This window comes from Balaenoptera borealis (genome assembly GCF_965194805.1).
Source record: "Balaenoptera borealis genome assembly, chromosome: X".
Classification (NCBI taxonomy): domain Eukaryota; kingdom Metazoa; phylum Chordata; class Mammalia; order Artiodactyla; family Balaenopteridae; genus Balaenoptera; species Balaenoptera borealis.
The window spans coordinates 67,379,516-67,387,114 of NC_138881.1; positions in this window are offsets into that span (position 1 = coordinate 67,379,516).

Consider the following 7,599-nt stretch of genomic DNA (forward strand, 5'->3'; position numbering starts at 1 on the left):
CCCTCTACTGCCTCTAGCAGCAACATTGATTGGTTTAGAGATTATCATACTAAGTTTAGTAAGTCATAAAGAGAAAAATAAATGCCATATGATATCATTTATATGTATAATCTAAAATATGATACAAATGATCTTATTTACAAAATATGCTCATGGACATAGAAAACAAACTTATGGTTACCAAAGGGGAAAAGGGATAGGGGAGGGATTGGGATTAGCAGATACAAACTACTATATATAAAATAGATAAACAAGAAGGTCCTACTGTATAGTACAGGGAACTATATTCAATATCCTGTAATAAACCATAATGGAAAAGGATATGAAAAACAATATATATATATATATATATATATATATATATATATATATATATACATACATATAACTGAATCACTTTGCTGTATACCAGAAACTAACACAACACTGTAAATCAACTATACTTCAATTGAAAAAAAGAAGAGTAGTAATATGTTAAGACCTCGCAAGAGCAAATGTTAAAGATGAATGCCAGGATTTCTATAGATTTGTATGTATAGTTTCGTGTGAAAATTCATGAGATGAAACAAATCCTCTTTCCAATACCATTTGATTTCTAAATTATAATGTGTAGATAACCACTACATCTGGTATGAAAAAAAGAAAAAGATCCTTATCATAAAATAGTCAATGAGGTATCTGTACCTCTTTTAAGTCTGGCATCATAATTTATCTTATTTTTGTGCCTAGATATACAGAGGAAAGATGAGCTGAATACAGACCATATGAGGCTAGGAATTTTTTCCCTTTGGATTTTAGTCATATTAAATGATATATTTATTTGCAATTCTGTTAAGTTAGAAGATTTCTGTAGAATATTATCATTCTTTTGGTTTGGGGACCCACTTAGGATGAATAATAAACAAAACTGAAAAGTCAGCATTCTGGCAATATGTCAATATTGCTGAAGCAATACACCTAAGCCAGCCAAAATGCAGTTTGACTCAAAGTATTCTGGATGAATTTCCATTTAGCCAAATGGTAATTTGGCCTCAAATGAATATCCTGTCACTAGATTTGAGTTCTGGTAATTTTAATACAGCATAAGAATGATTAGAAATTTGATTACATATGTTCAGGCAGTACTGGAACAACTTAAATGTTCAACAGTGGGGAAGTAGTTATTATTAGAAAAATAATAATATAAAGTCATGTGTGGCTTTGGAAGGTTTTGTTCCAAAGTGTTAGCAATAATTTTCTCTCTGGATGGGTGGGGTTAGGGATGCTATATGCTTCCTTTGCATATTTGTATTTTTCTCTAAAACCTTCCTTTGCTTTTGTAGTAATAAGAAAGAAAATTAAAAGGTAAAGAAACTTAGTTTTTAAAAGAAAATTAAAAGATCTAAAATTTTCAGTGGATTTAGCTCTCAATTATTTTAATCATACTGCTCTAATAGTTTGACTAAGTTTTCGTTTTCTGGCACTGTGTAAAATATTTAAATTGAATTAAATTGTTTTTAAAAACAGAAATATGGACGAAAATTCTTAGTCATATACAGAGGCTGCCAGACTACTCCCACGGCTCTCCAAATTGCCATATATATATTTTTTCCAAACAAATCAATTTTGGCTAACTTGTCTGTTAGCCAACTTATTTCAGCTCAAATTTTGTGTAAGAATCCCCACTTTCAGCCCATCTGTCAAGTAACCTTGCATTCTCTTTCTGGTCTTGAAGTAAATTATCTGATAAACTCATTCACAATAAGATGTTTGAAACATAATCACTGGGAGTAAGATCTATGGGACAAAGGTTTAACTGGTGCCCTTCAAATAGTACTAGTACATGAGCAAGCACTTCTCTTGTGGTTAAAGCTCGTTTTTGAGACTACAGAAAAATGTGAGGAGTAAAAAGCTTTGGCTGAGGCTTGAGTCTCAGAACTCTAGACTCTGGGTGACAGGAGGAAAAAAAAAAACTTTTTTCAAAGCCTTGAAGAACATGGAATCCTGGCTCATCAAAGATGAAAACCAACACAGGTCACATTACTTAACTTTTAGTTCACCAGCTTGGGTCACCTCACTAGTATTTATAAGACTGAAGAGAAAGTTATATTCTGTTTGTAGAGACTATTTTTGCAGAATGCCCCAGATTAGTCCACATGGGCCTAAGGAAGGGAATTGCACTGCTTTCATCCTAAAAAACAGAAAAATCAAAGGAAAAACCAAAGCACAACCAAAATAAAATGTAACTATTTAAAGAAATCTCTCTGAGGAAATAAACCTTTAAATAGTTTAGTTATTTTAGGCTTTTAAACTATTCATCACAATTCCTTAGAATTCCAATCTAGTTTAACACTAATTTATTATAACACGTTTGTAGCATTTTCCTTCTGTTGATTACTCAAGTATTCTACTTATTGGAAAATTTAGGAGTTCTTGTGCTGACTTTCTTCGTGAACAAATGTTGTGTGAATACAGTCACCAGAAAGGACCAATTTAGTATAGCCTATGGAGGGCTGAGGGGAGCAATCTGTTTCTCCCTTGTTTTTCTGCTCCCAGAGTTTTCCAGAAAGAAGCTCTTCATTACAGCAACCACAGTCGTTATCCTCTTTACCGTTATTGTTCAGGTAAACAAAACAAAGTAGTGCAATTTGAAACCTTCCACTTAGATGGATATGAATGGGCCAACATTCTCTTTCAGGAACTTGAAATGAGTGTATATTTAGGAGAGACAATTATAACATGTGAAATAGTCTCTACCATAACTCAAACAGAACATTTGCAAAACTTGAGATGGGATTTATTTTTAAATCAATAGGGGGATGGAAGAATTGACATTTATTCAAGTGGTTGACACCAATAGCTTTACAACAAAGACTGCAATTTAGCTACTTAAAAAGGTAAAGTTGAGGTTGAGAACAGAAGAGGAAATAAATAAAATGCTTTAGGAGTTTCATTCTAAGGCAGCTTTTCTCTTGAATTATCTCTTTATCCTCTGCATATCACCATTTCCCTCTAATTGCCATTTCACTTCAGTTTTATAAAGCTGGGCAAAAGAATATTGAAAAAATGTCTAAAAACCTATTCAGCAACTTAATGAGATAGTATTTCAAATTTTGGCTAAAATGTTTTAACGAGCATAATGATGGTGGATATTTGTGTGTGTGTGTGTGTGTGGTGGAATAAGACAAGTCAGAAGATTTGAATCTGGCAGGCTTCCCTTAAACAAAATAATTATTTCTCTAGAATGGGTGAGATCATTCCTTAGGCTTTGAATTTTTTGTTTTGTTTTATTTTGTTTGTAAATGACTGATTAATGTTGAACATTTATTTTCTTCTCATTTAAAACTTAATGAATTGTATTAAACCAGTCCCGAATCAAATTGTGTTTTTATCTAAGCACTAACTGATTTTCACTTTAATATGTGTCATGTAGCGCAATGTTACTTCAAAATGAAGAGTCACTTTAAAGAATTAACTTTCAATTCCTATATCTTTTAGAATTCTTAATGTCTCTGATAAATTATCAGTAACACTCATGTTCTCCTTTAATTTTGCATTTCTTCCAAGTGTTCAAATGCATCTTACTCCTAGAGACTTCATCATTTGGTATTTACATTTTCCCATTGATTAATACTGTAATCCATTTAAGACCATGATTGGGGAGTTTAGGTGTTTTGGGGAGGTATTGTTGGATGATTGTAATTGTAGACAGATTGTAAAATAATGTCTCACGTCATTCTAACACCATCTAGTGGTTAAAATATTTTCAGAAATTTAAATTTTGTTTAAGAATTAAGACCCATTGGGGGGAAAAAAAAAAACAAAGTACAATGTTATATTTTACTTATTGGAGATTGATAAAATTGCCATGATGTGTTTCAAGCAAATGAGTGCCTGGTCCACCATCAGTAGAACATATCTTTCAATTTTTTTCTGTGATACACTGGACATGCTCTGTAGTGATCCGGCCATTTTTACGCCTTTATTCTTCTTGAGGGGAAAAGAGGACTAGAGTTAAAATCAGAAGACCTGGGTGCTATTCACAACGTTATTCCAGATGAGCTTTCTATCTTGGACATTTTATTGATTACTCAGTATCTTTTTTTTTTTGTAGAAAGAGGATACAGGGCCTATCTTTCAGGGCTGTTTTGTTATAAAGATCAAATAGTAATATAAGTTTAAAAGAATTTTGTGTTTATAAGGTATTATTTTTATTGTTACTATGACTGAGCACACTCAAGAAATTTATCTTCACATGCTGCGTCAGCTTGTCAGTTTCACTTAACTACAATTTGGATTCTGCCCTCACTGTTCCACCAAAATTATTCTTGCCAAAAGGTCTCTGCTGGCGTCCTTAGTGCCAAGTTAGGACACATTCTTTTGTCCTAACATTATGAAACTTGTCAGCACAGTTTTATACAGTGGGCTACTTCTTTCTTGAAATACTTTTTTTTTTTTTTTGCTTTTTTTGACATCATACCCTGCTAGTGTTTCTGTCTTTCTGGTCATTTCATAGACATCTTTGCAGGCTGATCCTTTTCTATTGGGTCTCTAAATGTAAGGGTTCTCCAGTATTAGGTCCTGAATATTCTGTTCTCCCTATACTTTTTTATTAGGTGTTTATATTCATTTTCATGGCTTCAAATGCAGTATAAATTCTGATGACTTCTGTTTACCTGTAGTCCAGCTATCTACTCTGAGATCTAGATGTTTACATTCAACTGTTACTTCATACTTCCACTTGGATGTCTCACAAGAATATCACAGCTGTTAACAGAAAAAAAAAAGCACAACCTAAAAGTTGTGAGTTATGTTTTATTTGGGCACCTTACTGAGGACTATAGCCTGGGAACAGCCTCTCAGATAGCTCTGAGGAACTATTTCAAAGAGGTAAGAGAGAGGCCAAGATATATAGGAGTTATTGCTGAAAAAAAATGTAGTCAAACATCAAAACATTACTGCTAATCACAAAAAGCAGACATCTCAAGTTAATGATTTTAGTGCTTTTCTGTGTATGGGAAGATGCAAGGGTCTGAGCTCATTGAAATTATTCCTTAGATATGCATCTTAACTTTCTAGGGCCACTGTCCTGTTTTTCTCCATCCTGAATTCCCCTGAGGGCATACCTTTGGGGGTAGCTGCAGTGGCTGATGGCTTGATGGCAGGCAACATTCATTGTCTATGGGAATGGCAGGCAACATTTGTTTTCATCCACACAGGCAATATATCTACAAAGGATAAATCTGATTCTCATCTGTTTTGCTTCTGTCTTAGTAAATGGCTCTGATATCCATCCATTTACTAAGGCTAGAAATGTAGAATACATCTTTGATTATTTCCTTTTACTTATCCTTCACGTCAAACACTGTGGTTTCTAACTCCAAAATAGATCTTCAGTATATGTATTTGACTTTTAAAAAGTTTCTAGATATACAAAATTGTATTAATAAATATTTTGATTTATGACACACTAGAATCATTGGCCCATACATGGCATTTATTTATTAATTCACTCATTCTTTCAATCTTTCATTTAATACTTCTAACAGTTGTGAGCCCAGCACTAAATTTGAGAAAGTTAACAGTAACCCGTGCAATGCATCCCTATCCTGTTTTCCTTCATCTCTCACTCTCTCATAGGTAACTGAATGAATCATTTACCAATCTCTTGTCTTTTAAAAAATAGTTTTTGAAATCACATATTACACACATAGACACACACATAAACAATATATTGATCAGTTTAAATTGTTTTCTAACTTTATGAAAGTGTGTATGTGGGGGTGTGTGTATGTGTATGTATTGCATGTAGCCTTCTGGAATTTTTTTCATCTATTAACATTTTATTACTAATACTTATTCACATAGTTGTGAGTAGTTGTAGCTCATTCATTTTCAGTGTTCTACAATACTGCATTTTATGATTATACACCAATTTATTTATTCATTGTCCTTTCAATTGATATTTTTTTTTCTTTTATGCTTTTACAAATGGTGTTGTCAAAAATATTCTTGTATCTGTCTCCTTGCAGAATCTCTATGCTATTCTCCATTACTATTGCCATCATCTTAGTCCAAGCTACTATCATCTGTTTCCTGAACTGCCTTAAAATTTTCCATTTTCCTTTCCCCTTTCAATCTGTTATCCCCACAGAATCAAAAGCAATATTTTTAAAACACAAATTTTATTACTTTCCAAAATTCTTCTATTGTTTCTTTTTGAACTTTTAATAAATTCCAAAACACTTAACATGACTATAAGCTGTGACAAATATTGCTCATGTCTACCTTTGAAGCCTCACATTTTTGGGCCATTCTCCCTCTTGATCACTGTGTTTTAAAAGCCTCTTTAACTGCTTCAAACTTGACAAACTTTTTCTCAACTTGGGGTTTTCCAAAATGTCATTCCTTCTCCCTAAAACACTATCTCATAAGTTCCTTGCATATCTGTCTTCCTTTTATCCTTTAATCCTCAGCTATATACAACCTCCTCAGAGAAGCCTTCCCAGACCTTCTATGTAAGTGCGTTTGATTTTATTTCTGGGAGAGCCAAAACTGTAATTAAACTATGTCTTGTTTTGATGGTGTGGGGCTTAGTATAAGCATCTCCATTTTGGGCCTATTGTTTTGAACACTTTCATAGAATGTATCACTATATGTATGTATGTATGTATGTATCTATCTATCTACCTATCTAACAATCTTTTAGTTATTTTCTTCTCCACTTGGGTGATGTCTGTCTCCTCTACTAGGCTGAGTTCCATGAATGCAGGAAACATATATGATTTATTCTCCACTATATACTCAGAGTCTACTAGTGTGGGCTCCAATGAAATGTGCAATAAATATCTGTGAAATAAGGAAATAAATGAATAAATAGTAAATAAAAGTTAATTTGGAGTATGAATATAAATTATGAACATATATAGTAGACCTTTGAACTTGAGACCATTTTTTTTTAAAACATGATTTTTATTGATTTACTCAAGACTTCATTTAACCAGCTATGCTACAGAGATTCAAAATGTGGAATAAAATTTTGTCTCTCACCTATATTTTACATCTTCAAAAGACCAGAATATAATAGTACAAAATACATAAAATGGGTTATAGGAGGAGATGTCAGGATCAGGTTGGTTTGACATCTTTATTTTAAAAGCATTAATTTTGATCTCTCCATGGTAGACTGAATGGAATGAATTAAATTAAGTGAAGATGGAGAGTTGCATGGATGGGTTTAAAAATGCAAATATGGAGTCAGCCTTTCAAAATGCCAGGTCATTAGACAGACCTGCTCACACTGGGAAGCTTTTTGCCTGTGATAAACACTGTTAAAGGATGTAGTTCTATCCCATGAAAGCATTGTATGATGATTTTTCAAATGTCAGAATGAATTTAGTGGATTCGTACAACTCAAATGTCATCTAAAAAGCGGGAATTACACAAAATTACTTATGAAAACCATGTGAATAGGACGATCCCCTGACTTTGGGCAATTCAGATGCTTTTGCAAAAGATTACAGCGTTCCAAATTGTAAAGGAAGTTTTTGGTGTGACATGCTCATTTGGTGTGTTAAAGAAACCAGGGCCAAAGTAAGGCATTTTTGTCATTTAACACTG